This window comes from Rhamphochromis sp. 'chilingali', assembly GCF_963969265.1.
Source record: "Rhamphochromis sp. 'chilingali' genome assembly, chromosome: 3".
NCBI lineage: Eukaryota > Metazoa > Chordata > Actinopteri > Cichliformes > Cichlidae > Rhamphochromis > Rhamphochromis sp. 'chilingali'.
The window spans coordinates 12,264,072-12,279,985 of record NC_137931.1 but is presented as its reverse complement, the minus strand read 5'-3'; the positions used below and the strand labels follow the sequence as shown (position 1 = coordinate 12,279,985).

At 39.1% G+C, this 15,914-nt stretch overlaps 1 protein-coding gene across 2 annotated transcripts in view; it reads left to right on the top strand.

Annotated features, from left to right (window-relative positions):
* LOC308393523 (gamma-aminobutyric acid receptor subunit beta-3-like) overlaps positions 1-15,914 on the top strand; it is a 99,942-nt gene that overhangs the window by 45,784 nt on the left and 38,244 nt on the right. The window lies entirely within an intron of this gene.

Here is a 15,914-nt window from a genome sequence, read left to right as displayed (position 1 = left end):
CGATGGTCAGATGGATGGGTTGGATTTCCTGTAAGCACTAAAACAGCTTTATCTCACACACTGCCAGCACCCCACATACACAGAAGCCTGGGTGTGAAAAAAGAAAACCCTCCAACATAATACAGCTTCCTGCTCCTGTTTCCAACAATCCTCATCCTCAGACACTGACTCACTTAGAGGATGGATTAAAGCAGCAGCCATGAGTTTCCAGTCAATAGTCCAGATACTGTACAATCCAGGCACGGTAAAGGAAATACATTTTTCCATTGAAGCCCTCTTTTATCTGCAAAAAGAAACCCTTTCTCATTGTGCTTGTTAACCACAGAAGCCACAGTTAGCAGTGTCCTCCCATGAGGGCCCCTCTGAGCAGACAGCTATCACGAAACTCTGATTGGATTTGCTAATTCATGGGCTGATGCCATTTTTTTTGACACGTGCACATGCCGGGAAGTCACTTCAGGCTATTGTATCTTAAAATATCAGCCAACGCTGACCCAAATTGTACTGCAAAATGAGTGGCACCGTGTCACCCGGCTGCCGGCGACAGATTTTAAGGACTCCGGCATCGAACTGAATGGCGGACATTGTGTTTCCAGACCAACACCTCTCCTCAGCTGCATTTCACAGCCCACCGCATGTGCAGGTGCAACCATTAGGATCTTTATTAGAGCTGATGGCTCCTGAGCCCATGTGCTTTCTTTCTTTATAACAACACAGACAAGTGCAGCAGTCAGAGTCAGGTCAGGCAGGGACTGCTGTACATGTACAGCATCAACACAGATGTCATAATGACATAATGGTGATCTTGATTGAGTCTACTGAGAAGGACAAGAAAGTGTTTCATTTCACTGTATAGTATTAGAAAACTGTCACTATTTATCTGGAGAGAGGAGGGTGTATAAGTGTGAGCGGGTACTGATCAATACCAGTGACTCAGTGATTACTTTGACAATTGACTTTTCTGCCACTAGACTGAGGCAAGAAAAGTGGTGTTTCTTTTCAGATGTTGCAAGAATCTCACAGATGAACTATTTCTGCTAGAAGCTATGTACAACAAATACATCATAGGATTATGGATTATGTTTAATTTTTGCTTGAGTTTATGCAACAAGAGGTAATTTCTCTTTTTTTGTTAAATGTCTGAGAGTACAAATCTCTTTGAGTAAAGCTAACTAAGCTATTTGTAATAACACGGTCAAACAAAAGAGGCTTAAGCAGAAATACTATTAAATGTTCATTGCATCAGTTGAAAATTATAAAATAATGTTCTTAAAACAGTCTATATTATTCAGAAGTGTGAATGCTCGAGTAATTTTGTTCTGTTGTTGCATCTTGAAGATCTTCCATATTCATATGACTCATAGCCAACTTCTACCAGCATTATTTGTCCAGGTTGGAAAATGATGTGTCTGGATGCAAATAACCTTCTAGCTTGTTGTCTGCTTAACGTGACTGAAAGGAAGTGCTGTTGGTGTTTGAATAAGGTTTTTTCTGAGTTATTGATCCCAGAAGTTCAAATACAACAATTCGTCTTCCAGTTAACCCCTGAAAGCAAAGTAAAATACATCACATTTTAGTTACCTTGGGAGTCAGATGTTGGAACAAGGGAGCAACTCCAGGGTTAATGTGTTCCGATAGGAAAGTCGGAAAAGTGTGTGTTTGGGTTTTTATATATTTTGAAAAATATCCTAGTCCAGCAAACATTGCAGTATTGGATAAGCATCAGCTGATGGTTTTTTCTTGACATCTAGTCAGTTCGAAGTATATCTTCAACGAGACCTAGAAGTCCGTCTTGAGAACATTTGTGTTCAAGATTTATTTTATATCTTTTTATTAATTAGAATAAAAAATAAACGAAATGTAAACAATTTCTCAATAGACAAAACAGGATGAAAAAAACATTCTAACTTGAGATTAACTCAAACCCTGCGACCTTTTGCTTCTAAATCCTGTGCTTATCCTACTGAGTTAATTCACAAAACTGTAAATAGCTTCATAGTATTAATTTGCTTATTTTTTAAAACAGTCTCCAGTAACACTAATTTGTTCATAATCATGTACCGGCAATATTAGTTGTCACCGTGTCAAAAAAAGCAGAACAAAGATAATTTCATTTAATTCATTCTTTGAAATAATCTGAGTTGTATTATTTGCTTCTTAAGAGACGGTCTGACTTCTAGTCTAGTGACATTGCCAGCACATGTCAGTTTCGACCAGGCAGATGACTTTTGGGCTTCAACCATATTTACCAGGAAGGTCACTACTCCATGTCCTTGGGAATAATTCTGGAGATGTTTTATTCTCATTGAGTGGTTGTTGCCAATATAGCCATTCTGAAATGGGGTTTGGGTTTGTGACAAGTTGTTTCTAGGGTTTGTAAAAGACTTCAAATGGAACTCAGATGGTCATAGTGGAGCGTCCAACTCTTAGAGGCCATCAAGGTTCAACTCATTGAGTTCTGTGTGTGTAAAGTTTGAAGGCAGAGACTTTCAGAGTAGAGCAGATGGTGGATGAATGCATGGAGGCCAAAGCTGACACAATGACATCAAGATAGGAGGGAAACAGTGCAATACAGTATCATTTCATATTGCATCAACTCAACTTAAAAGAAAGAATATTTTTCTGGTTGTGTCATTTTTTGATATGCAAGGTCACGAACTTGCATTAATGAAGAAGAAACTCACAGAAGAACAAGAAACAGGGGATAATGGCAAACAGCAGGAAAAAGCCAATCAGGGAGCTAATTAATTGAACTGACATGTTAAAAGTGCATAATAATGAAATGCCCACATACTGACACCCGATAATTCCCGATTTTTCTTCTTCAGTTACACAGATTGCAGATGATTGTCTTGAGCTATATATGCTTTGTATAAGCAATAGAACATCACTGTTGTTGTAAAAGTATCATACTGTGATTCCCATCCCTGTATATAACTGCTGCATTTGGCAGATGCTACTAAGATCCACAGGTTCTATTCCAGTTCACTGGTAGTGGAAAAAAGTCAGCACAAGAGGAACTACGCCCTGTAGTAATGGAGCACTTAAGAGATTTTCAAACAGAGAGGAAGAGAAGGTGGACTAGTAATCACAGCCTGGTGTAGTGAAGCCAGTCTTCTTCTGTGTTATTTATAACTTAGCTGGAATTCTGCTTTGTCAGCTTACACAGTTTAGTGTCACCAGAATCTCTTCGCACATTAATTGTAGCCTTTCGTCTACCTTACTACGGCTAGAGAGGGACATGGCATGTGTTTAAACAAAGTATTACTAAGTAGTAGGTACAGTGTGCTTGATGCTTCAGTGACAAAGGCTGGTCTGTTGGGCTGGCTCTCTCATCTCATTATTTCAAAATATCTGCATAAGATCATCAAACCACACACACCCCAAAATATCAAAAGCTAGCAATGAACTGTACATCGAGTGCATGCATGAAGTATTTTGTTTTCACTGAGAGTATTATATAGCACTTATATAGCACTTTTCTAATCTAACAGTGCACTCAAAGTGCTTTTCAATAGCACCATTTCTACTATACAGTGTATCAGCTGCTATAGGTGTTAACAAGGGAGAATGACTCTTCTGGTACTGATACTTTACAAGGTCATAAAAAAAACAATAAAAAAACCAAAACAAAAAACCAAAGCAATAATTGCTTGTTTACTGACTGAGTGTGGTCATGCAGAATATGGACTTACTGTGACTATATGCCTACTATGCAATCTTAATATTGATGAATATGTGCACCTTCATATTCAGTTTTTATGTATTTAAGTAGGCCATGACCTGGAGATGCTACAAATACATTAAACTTACTTCTAAATTTTCACATGATACGACCACTCCCACTGAATATTTTATAATACCACCACCTTTCTCTTTCACCTTTTCTAATCTCATGTTTACTCTGAGTACGTTTGAAATTACTTACTTTTAATTACTTGCTTAATCCAGTCCTGACTTTTTAAACCCTGACTAGCTGCTCTCACGACAGGGGCACCGTTTAATCTCAATGAGGAACTCTTAATAAACAGGGTTAGGGGATAGGGCTAGAACAATTAAAAAATAACAGATTAACCAATACATATTATAAAATAACTAGGGTTATAAAAGTTGCAAACCTAGTTTTCACTATTAGGTTTTAACTGAGACCATGAAATTGTACCAATCGTAACTACTTGCTATGATAGCTTACACAAAAATATAAAATATACAAAAAGGCTATTCTCTAAAACCCCAAATTAAAAAAACAGTGATGCAAAAGACTTGGATTAGTTGGGAGACAGCAGTTTAAAAATCAGGAATCATGCACAGACATAATGTGCAAAAAACCACCCTAAAATCTATCAAATTTGTTCCTACACATGTGAAAACATTTTGGTCTTGTCATTGATTTTCACAATAAAATGACAGACATCTACACTGTGTGACTGCTGATGTTTCCTTGTTTTTGTCTTATGATTTTTTTGTAACATTAAGACTAATATCTGTGTTTGCTAAATTATGACTATGAAACAAATGTTGTTATTTATGTACAAAACAGCTAGTAAACGAAAGCTGCATTTAAGTTGGGAGGAAATTGACTTTATGAACCTGTATTTAGATGTAAGATTAGCTAGAATTACAAAAAAAAAGCTTTTTTTTTGTAGACTGTTGTACAGTACAACGCAAACACACGACAAGTGCCTAAGGTTTGGAGAGATTGAGAGTAAGGCTGTTTTTGCAGCTTGAAGCTTTATTACCCATCACCAAATGCCTTTTTGCTGGAGGTTTCTTCCTGTTAAAAGGGAGTTCTTCTTCACTACTGCCTCCAAGTGTTTGCGCAGGGATTTTTGCTAATGTGATTGATGGGTTATTCTCTCCATTATTGTGGGATCTTTACCTTACAATAAGAAACACATTGAGATGATTGTTGTTGTGAATTGAGGGAAACATGAGTGTCTGTAACACGCTGTGCGAAATCCAGTATTTTTCAAGGTATTTCATTATGCAGAAGGATCTTTACCGTACAATATACAGCACTCTTAAAATGTGCACTCATATGATTAGGATGAAATTGTTGCTGTTTCTTATCATCTGTGATTTGGTGTCGAATAATTAAGTCTGTGTTTTTTAATAGAACTGTAAGAGTATTCTAAAAATAGTAAAAATTCACCTTTTGATGATAATGGCTGTTATAAAATTTTACCCTGAAGAGTGACTTCTTACCTTTAGTTTCTGAGGAATGCTGTCATGCAGGGGTACAAGGTGAAAAAGCTAAAAGCTTTCCTTCTTAACAGTTTAGTTGCTAACATTAGCTCGCTAACCTAGCAAACTATTCTCCACAGAGCAGAGGAAGAGTAGCTGAACAGCCAGGGAGTCAGACAGCTGAGATCATACTTAAACTGATAATTAATTTGCTCCATGTCTCATTGCCACCCATTCCCAAGGGACCGTGCATCTGCGCTCGTTAAATGGGCTGTTTGTGGCTGTTAGCCAGTGTTGAAGCCAAAACATTACTGGTGGAGCTGTTTATTACTTTCAGCGTTTGACATTTGGTGAATGATATTCATCCAATGCGGGGACCGTCTGTGGTTTTAGCACAGGGACGCGTGCTCTGCAGGGAAATAGATAATGAGCGCTTTTGTCCAGGCCATTGATCAACACTAAACAGCACAGCCCAGATAAATGTTGCTGTCTGTGTTGTGTGGAACAAAAAGACAATTTTCTATCCTGCATTCATTTCAATAACAATTCCCCTTCACCAGCCCACTGGAACAGCCCCGCAGGCATAATTGGGAAAATTTGTCTTAAAAGTTGAGGGTTTATTGAGACAAGCACTCCTTGCTACGCTGAAATGAGTCTTGGATCCTTCTCAGCTTGTTCTACAAGGAGCACAGATTTGAACATATTCCTGCCAGATTTCAGGCTTGTGACGTTCTTTCTCAAGTAAACACAAAAACAGACTGTTGTACAGTACAACGCAAACACACGACAAGTGCCTAAGGTTTGGAGAGATTGAGAGTAAAGCTGTTTTTGCAGCTTGAGTGCAGGTCAAAAATCCAAATAGAGATCCAAAATTTTCGCACTGTTATAGAAAACTAGGACAACCTAAAGCATCTAAAGGTCCCCGCTCAGAAAAGGGTGAAGTTTAGGCCAAAGGTCAAAAAGCAATAGTGGCAGAGAGATCAGGTGAAAAAGGGTTCAGGTCAGTCATGGAAGGTACAAGTTATAGTTTGAGGTGAAGGAGATGTCAAACGGTGTGAGCTAACAGAAAACTGGCATCAATGTTACAGGGTGACGGATGTGCAAATCTGGTTCAAAGAGAAGACTAATTGATCTTGTAACGGACTGGAAACTGACACATAGGCTACGTTCAAACTGCAGGCGAAAGTGCATCAAATCCGACTGTTTTGACCCTATGCGACCCATATCCGATCATGGTATGACAGTGTGAACAGCAGAAATCCAATATTTTCAAATCCGATCTGGGTCACTTTCGTATGTGGTACTGAATCCGATACATATCTGATGTTTTAGAAAGCGACTGCTGTGTGAACGGTCATGTCGCATTAAATCTGTCTTTTACGTCACTGACACAAGACAGACGCCAATTATCAGCGCCGGAGAAGACATCGTGAACGCTTCCTGGCCATCCAGTGAAACTGTTTGGAAGACAACGTTGGAGAAACGTGAACATTTTATTTGTACTGTATAATCTGCAGATTCTGACAGAAATCTGCAACTATCCTTTGAAGCACCGCTCCTCTCCTAAACAGCAATAAGGATAATTATTAGGCCATATGTAAATAGCAAAATAACTTAAAGCAAAATTGGGAAACGTAAAGTCCGAAGTCTTTATATTAAGGGCCATCAGTCAAACAATATTGTTTGCTCTGGGTCTAAACAGAGCGCGTTGTGTGTGACGTCTTCTTTTGCGCACGCGGGCCGCTTTGAGGGTTCACACTAGAGCGCGTTTGCTGTAACATTTTATTTGTAGTGTGAACAAGCAGACAAAAAAATTGGAATTGAGCATTAAGACTTGCAGTGTGAACGTAGCGATAGACATCTTGAGATAATCGGACTCATTAATGTTATTCAACTATTTAGTTTGGGGAAATAATTTCAGCACTGTGAAAAAATACTTGGGAATTCACAACATTTCAATGAGTATCATTATTTTTTTTAACTTAACGGAATTAAGTAGGGAAAAAATATGCATATTAGATACTGGCAATTGCATAATTTTCTCCTACATTTAAATCTGGATTCTTTGACATTGTTGGTTATACTTAGTTTCAAAGTAGAATAATAGGGACAGTCCACAAATTACTTGTAGTTTAGAAATTGGAAATTGTGACTTTAAAAAAAACAACAACTACCTAGCAAACATTGTTGAACCCTTTCCTGGGTCGAACAATGCATGATTGCAGTTGACATGTTTCCATGTAGATTAGAGGTCGGGTCAAACCATCTTTCAGAACATGAGGAATACAGATCTGATTATTGCAAAGAAGGACTTAATTTAATTTGACTTAATTTTGACAAAACCCTTTTTTAAGAAACCTCTACATTTAAATGCAATTTTAGTCTTGCATGGTGAACTTAATGCATTGGACTCTCACAGTTAACCCTCCCTGTCCATGATGTCAGCATCCAAGTCAGTTTAGTAAGTGATGAATTTTAAAGCATGAGATTGCGTATTGCGGAAGTCTATTTCTTCTCCTTCTATCGGGGAATTTTTAAAAAATATGTTTGCTTTGTTTTATTCATGAACATAATCTTTTGCTTTCTAGAAAGTCTAAGACTTTGACGTTGAAGATGTACCTCAAACTGATGTCATAGAAACTAACTTTACTGAACTTTAACTTTATACTGAATTTGAAACTATTTTTCTACAATGACTATAAGTCAAGAAAAGACCACCAGTCTATAGATATTCGACATCGCAATGTTGAATGATGGGGTATTGTGTGTGGAATTTTGGAGTGAAAAACGAATTTAATCAATTTTGGAAAAAGGCTGTAACGTGACAGCATGTGGAACAAGTGAATTCTCTGAGTTCTTTCTGTTTCTGATTTCTAAATTTAATATTTTAAACTTGGAAAGCTTGCTTCTCTAACTTCTAATAATGGTGAAGCCATTTCATTCAAAGGATAATGCTTAAGATTTGACCCCCACAATCCAGGTAATGTACACAATCCTTTAGTCGTTTTGGTTCGCTTTGAGTTCACTTGGATTTTTCGCTGTGTTAAAACAAACATGGGCAAAAGCTACAAGTTTACAAAGTCATCAACTGATTCGGACCAGAGTAAACGAACTATAGGTGTGAAAAATGCTCTTAATAATGCTGGACACTTGGAAAGTGAACCTGCTGTTTGTTGTTTGTAGTTTGCTGTTTACCTCAGTGATTCACCTGGCTCCTATGCATATCGCAACACTGGTTCTATTTGATGTGGGGTGGGTTTTATATTTCATCAGCCTCTGCCAGAGTCCAAGATGGTCTGTGCAGGGCTTTTAGCCTTGGGAATCTTACTGGACACAGCACACGGGCAATCAGCGCATCAGGAGATCTGAGAAATAAAAGCAAGAGGAGAACTGGAAGAGCGAAAGATTTATTGAGTGGCTGAGGGAAAGAGGAGAGCGGAGAAAGCAAAAGATCAAAGACGTGCGGAAAGCGGGGAGAGGAGGGGGTAGCTGTGGGAAATACCCCGCAAACTTGTGAGGCAGGAAATGTGAATATGGCATCTGGTTGGACCAGAAATCCACCTGGTGGGGCAGGTTGATTCTACCAGTAGCTGCCACTCAGTCGGCGCGAGCTGCTGCACTAGCAGATGCTGCAGAGTCTGAGAAAGGCGCACTAATTACCTCTGAGGTTTGTTTGCGGTGTGCCGAGGGCCTTCGGCTGATGAGAAAGGCATACTAGGACAAGATCAGAGCAAGGCAAAACAGATTATGTGTGTGCCAAGGCAGAGGAAACTAGTTGTACACTTAAGAAGGACTTACTTGAAAATGTGTCATTTATTTGGTTTGCTGTCACAGAGAGAGGACTTTTTACTTTTCAGATATACGCAGGACTGTCAGATTAATGTGAGGTTTGGAGGTTGAAATATAACGTAAACACTGTTATTAAGAAAGTTTATTTGCCAAATAAGAGTGCCATGTGTGGGAGTGTTTTTCATTTCCACGACCTTCTCTTGCAACAGTGGACCAACAGGCGCAAATCTCTGTTGCAGTAAGAGCTATCAAGGTCTTTATATCCAAACCCATTACGTGTACCTTATGAAAGTCATCACAGGAAATTAAATTACAGCTCAATGAAGGTGCAGGTCCCTGCACGCACAAATGGTCAGAGTCTGCACTGTGAATGTAGTTTCAGTAACAGGCTGAACAACCTAGTCATCCGTACACCCACGCTTGCGTGTGGGTGTCGAAAAGTAGAAAAAAACCCTGTCATTATGGAGAGGTGAAAAGATCTCCAGCTCCATTGCTGTTTCTCCAAATGTTCCTGCTGCCTGCTCGGTTTGTTTTTTTCATTTTTTTTTTTTTTAAACAGCAACAGCAACACAACGAGCCTTTTTGATTTGTTTGCCTTGACAAGTGCCTTCACATTTCACAGGTTTCTCTGGTTGTCAATTGTGGAGTTCCTGTTTGCTTAACATTAATTAAGTCACACAAACGGTCTAAGGTCTAATTGTTGTGCCAAGCACATCTATGTCTTATTGCATAAAATACATCTTGGAGTCAGATGTTGCCAATGCATTAACTATGTCATCCTCATTATCTTATGTAGGTCTAGCTATGCAGCAACAGCGTATCTTTTCTCTGTGCTTCGAGTGTGGCTTAATATACCCCCATGTCTTTTATCCGGCATCCGGCTTCCTGCCTGATGGAATGTAATTGGCCTCGGGAGAGAGCGCACTGTAGGATGAAGTGATGATCACTAAGATTTAGAATAAGCAGAGCGGGCATTTCCTGGTCTTATGTGTGATTTCAGGGGTGGCTGTCCCTTCCGGAGAACATTGAGACTTGCATACACCTTTAAGACAGACACTTCAATGCACGGGCTTGGGGAATTCAAATCTGACAGGCGCCAGCTTCATTTCCTTTCTCTTTGCCAGTCAACCAGACATTATGTTGTAGCAAATGAGAAAGGGCAGGTAAACTATAAGCTGGATTTATGATGTTGATTATTGCAAAGGTCATCAGTCAAAAGCCTAAGTATGGTCACTGTAATTGACATAGCAAAGGCTATATAAGATTTAAAGCAGGAAGGATAGAGTTTTTGCTGATATCACTACACTTTGTTTTTTATTGAATTAAAAACTACAAACCAGACTGATGAAAAGTCACACTTGTCTTAAGCTCTGTTAGTCAAAACAATATATTCAACAGCATCATTTAATGTTAAGACCTTTATAGCCTATAAAGGTTCCTGCCCTCAGTCTAGCTCCAGTAAAACCCAGCATACCTTGCTTTCATCCAAAGAAATTAAAAGCCTCTGCTAACTCGCCTCTAGTAACAGTGGCAGTTGTGTTGATGATTAAGTTGTGAAAATATCTCTGAGTTGCTGTCTGGCAGCTACATGATTTGGCTAGCTGTCAGTGCCTCATGCTAATGCTAAACTTTTAATAGAAGACAAGCAGATAGCAAGAAGCAAGTATTTCATTTTCATTTCAGAGTCTTATTAATTCACTTGATTGAAAATGGACTATCAACCTCCACTCACTTGCCACTAGTAATGGTTGGCTGAGCAGATCAGTTGTTTGCCAGTAGCACGGTTTGGCTTACTATCTGAGCCCAATGCTATTGTAAACTGCTATTTTCATTAGTTATCACAGGAGATGATAGAATAGAGAGCTGCTGCATTGCATCAATGTATTTTCACTTAAACAAGCAGCTTTTTTAAGTGCATTAAAGTTATATAAAAAATTAACAGTGCAAATGCAAATTCCTTGCTGACAGTTTAACCAAAGGGCATTTCCAGTGGAAATTGGCAGACATATCCTCAGCATAACCATGTATAATATCCACAAAATTTAAGAGGTTATACACACACAACACGGTAATATTATGTTGAAGCACAGCACGTATCACTCCGCGAGGCTCCTGCCTAGGATAGCCGTAATGCTCCAATAATCCATCAAGCGGTGCGGCTTCGTAGCTTAGCAAAGTCGTACTGAAACATTTGACAAATTTTCGATTGCCATGTACCACATAAAATCATTTCGAGGTCAGTAAACACAAGCTGACTTCATACATAAGGCACACGGGATCATAAGGGGCACTGTCGATTTTCAGAAAAATCAAAGGATTGATTTTAAGTGTGCCGTATTTTCTAAAAAACACGGTAATAACGACAGCCTGTTAGCATGCTCTACCAAAAATATCTGACGGTTGTGTATCTGACGGATGAAAGCCAAACCAATTCCACACCACTGAAGTTGCAGCATTTTTACAAACCAATTCTGGTTCATCCGTTTCATTCAATGACCCGCTTTCGCTCTTCTCATTCTGCGTCGCCGCCATGTGCGTATGAAAACAAAGGCACTGCGCATGCGCGTTTTACCCATATTCTATCGCGATATTTCATTTTCTTATCGTTGCCCAACATTACACCGGTATTACCGTGAACGGTACGATATAGCCCAGCCCTACTCATGCTAATGCTGTCTGAGCTCATCCAGTTATCAGTTGTCTACTTTGTTTTTTATTAGCTCACTATTGATTAACACAGTTTGCTATTTGTTAGCCAGAATTATTTACAATTTTATCTCTTTAGTTTTGTATGATTCGATTACATGACTTGGAAAGTTGTGTTTTTAATAGCTCGTTTTTTTTCCAGCTTGTTAATGAAGGCATGAATAAAGCCTAATTTCTAAAATGCCATTCTAAAGGGTAGAAGTCCATTGTGGGACTCAGTGAAGGGGATGTGACAGTCAATCAGAAGCTTTATGGACAAATATAGTATGTGCGGGAGGTCAGTGAAGAAGAAGGTGTTCCCTTTGACTGGAGCCTAATGATTTATGGTTGGGCTGATCAATATAGTGGTCGGAAAATACTAGACTTTAACGGATACATGAGTGCTAGCATAATTGTCTTCCAATTAATGTTTTTAATAAAATAAAGTGTTACAAAAATAAAGAATAAAGTTTTATTTAATTCTTGGTTTTGATATATTAAAAATAATGCCAGTCCTGGTTGTGGTGCATGTAGCATTTTATTATTTAGAGATCTGCTGGTGCTCTAATTTTGAAAGTTCAGATACTGCCAGATGGGTAGCCTTGGCCCTGTCGTGTGTTGTGTCTCCCCTTCTAGTCATTGACGGCCCTCTGTGGTGTCCATCAATGATCTACTAGCTAATTTTTCAGAATCTTGTGGTTGGACAGTCCAAGTGCAAAATCGTGGACTGCAGCTTGCTGGATGTGCTCTGGAGATCGTCTGCGAGCTGATATCTGGTGGAAAACAGGTTCAGGTCCTACTACATATAGCCCAGGTGACTACACACACAGACAAAATGCAAAATACAAGAAAATGTAAAAGTTTGCACATTTGCAGCACTGTGACGCTTCTTAAGCTACAAAAAGAAGAAAGTTTCTTAATCATTCCTTCATGTGTCCTTTTTTCTTTCTTTTTATGCATAGATTATTTAGAATGAACCAGGAGATAACAAGCTAATGTTTATATCCTGTCTATTCAGGCCTAACATGTAATGCCTAATCTCTGGCAGATAATAACTGGTTTTGCCCTTGAGTGCTGCCTTCTTTAACCACATCTGTTATTTAAGCATACAGCAAACTTGTAGGACCCTGTTTAGTAAAACAAAAGGAAAAAGCTAAATTACGATGCTGGGAAGGGCAGAAATGGATCAAATAGTGTCTAAAGTAACAGATTCCATTGAATTGTTCATCAATTTAAGAGAAACAATTTGCTAGACCAATCTGTACGCAGGTACATTATGTGGCGCAGAGTCATAATGGCTGTTCATAAGGGAGAAAAATGTTTGTACATTATTTGTTCTCCGTCGTTCTTCCCTTTGTCCTTCCCCTCTTTTTTTGTTATGAGGCAATGCATCATATGATATTAGACAGTGAGGAAATTATCCTATAAATTGCAGGGCAAAATTGTCATTTAGAGGATAAAGTCCAATTCAGTCACCTCCCTGTGTTTGAGCTAGAGACAGCGCTATTTTTACCATTCTATGGCAGTTGAAGGAGGAGGGGGATAGGAACTCGCTGAGGGATTCCCCCGCACTGCAGTGGTACGGTGCCTCAGGGCCGTCCCCCAGGGGAGCTCGAAAAAAATACATCAAATGGACTCAAATTGCTTTACCATACGGGGGTTCATATGGAGTACACAGTGATTACATATCATGCCAACGTTTTTCCTCTCGTGCACCAAAATGGGAAGTTAAGTCAGGGGGAAAACTTGAGTAATTTATTTTTCAATGGGGAAGTCTGACACTTTCGATAAGTGTCAGATGGAACAATGATCCGTCTTCTCTTTTTCAGTTTATTAGCATGTTTGTTTTTTCCTTTTGTTCTATTGTGGTGCACTCTGTGATGTGCTAATTGGAGCATATGCAAGTGACTGTAAGTGACATGTGACAAACAGCATATTTCCTAGATGCTATAAAAGTTCAGATGCTAGTGCTGTAGAGAGAGAGAGAGAGAGCAAGAAAGACAGATTACGCTGAATCTGGGTCATTTCACAGCCAAAATGTTGCTTATCTGAATTCTCACACAGCCTGAATTGGGAGTGATTATCCAGTCGAGCTAATTGAATAATTGAGGCTCGCTGGAAATCATTTCCACTGGTCACTGTCATTATCTCTGTGGAAAACATGCGCGAATAATCAAACAACAGTGGTAAAGCACGGCATTGTGGGAATTGAAGTGTCGTGAGACATGCCAATAATTCATAATCTGTAGTCCCAGTACAAAATAAAAAAAAATCACATTAAAAAAAAAACAGAAAATATTGTTCCAGAGCAGGTAACGCAAAGCTGTAGTCATCCTCATATGATATTCATTTTGATTGTCTCCATGCAAGATTGATGAGGATCCCTTGGCCGCGTGTTTGCACAGGCTACACGATGGATGTGAATCATTCATGTCTTACGAGGTGCTCACTGGGCTGCCCACCTGCTGACACTCCGCCAGGAGATAGAAACCTCATGCATGATACTACTCCCAGGGAGGCGGGGAGGAGATAGGGCGTCATTTACTGGGAGTGATGGAGGCTAAAGTTACGGCGGTAATGGAGCAGACGGAGGGGGACCGTCTATGGTACTGATTCATACAGCAAATTTAATTTCCACCACCTGCTGGGATCAGGCTGTGTAGACTACTTTAATGGGACTTTGACTGATAACACTTATTGCCCTCTATGTCACAAGTTCCTAAAAAATGACAGGAATTTATTTTCCTGTCATTTAAAGAACTGAAAAAGGATTAAATGCAAATATAGCAGCATAGCACTGACAGCATATTTAACTGCCAGTGCTGTGTGCGTCTCTGGAATAAGAGAAAGTAGTCACAGATACCGACATCATATTTCTGAGACCCTGTTGTCACCTCCTCCTCGTGCCACCATCAGTTCCGAGAACAAAGGAGGAGCATTTTAGTGGTAGATCATCTAAATGGCTGTAACGGCATCAAATGGCAACTTCTGGAGGCCAAAGAAATCAAGCTAAAGTGAAAGTGTTTAAAACTGGAGAAAAATGCAGTTTTAGCTTCTATGTATAGTTCGCTCTTTTGTAAGAACTGGACCACTGGTGATTTGTTTTATATGATGTATTTGGGGACTGGTAAGGCTTAAAATTAGAGGCTTGGCTGCTTTGAAATGTCTCCTGGTATTCAGTGTAAAATGGCACAGCCCAGATTATACAGAGTATTTACTATAGTTTTTTTAAGGTTCTGTTCTTTAGTGTGTTCGATTTAACTGAGAAAAATACTACTAACCACTTATAGGCAGGGTCGTGGCTTTGTTCCAGTTTACAGACCTGCTATAATTTCAGGTATAATTTCAGAAATTATAAGACTTTAGAGTTCAGTTCCATTATGTGTTAACAGGTGAAGACTTTGTCATGCTTTTGAAATCTACAAATCTAAATTGCTTAGTGAAAGATGCCTTTTACACAGTTGTTTAGCAGTTCCAAAATTAGGGAGCTGATTTAAAGCAACTTATTTTTGCAGTCATTGCTTTTATATGACTGTTGCTTGATCTTCAATCTGGAATACAGACTTCAAGCAAACATAAAATGTGCTGCATTTTAAAAAGGCGTCTTTGTTCTCCTTACTCCTATTACACTGGTGGGCGTTGATGTTAAACAAGGAACTTGGGCTTCAGACTTTTCTAGGCTTTCAGTTTGCACTGGTTTCTTCTGCTCATGGCTGATACCAGTGAGAGACACTATGGTCATTTCAGGCACACAGCTCTGGCTGTGAGCACAGGTGCCCCATGCACCCACTGTTCTTATGTTTGAACCAATCAGGAGAAAGCTAGCTTAATGGAGAGGAAGGGGAAATAAAACAGCTTGCTTCAGGCAGAGGATAAACTGAAGGGCTTCACCACAGATCAGTATGAGATCAACAAGGATTATTTTGAACTGTGAAACAGCAAAGCTACACTAGTATAGTCCAATGATACAAATGTGAAATTGTGAATGAGCATACCAGAGCTCCCTCACAGACGCTAGAAAGAATGTGGTGGTAAACATACACAAAGATTAATCCTTTTTTAACAATATTTCTGCATGATAAATAAGTAAAGCAATTCTCAGATCTGTTCCAACTTTTGATACAGTTATATTTTAAAGATATAACTACCATACTTTAAACAGAATCACCGAATCCTGTGCTTGGCAATGGCTTGTTTTTAAGATGGTAATACCGCAAAAAGTCATTGCTACCTGATTATGCCGCATAATTTGTAAA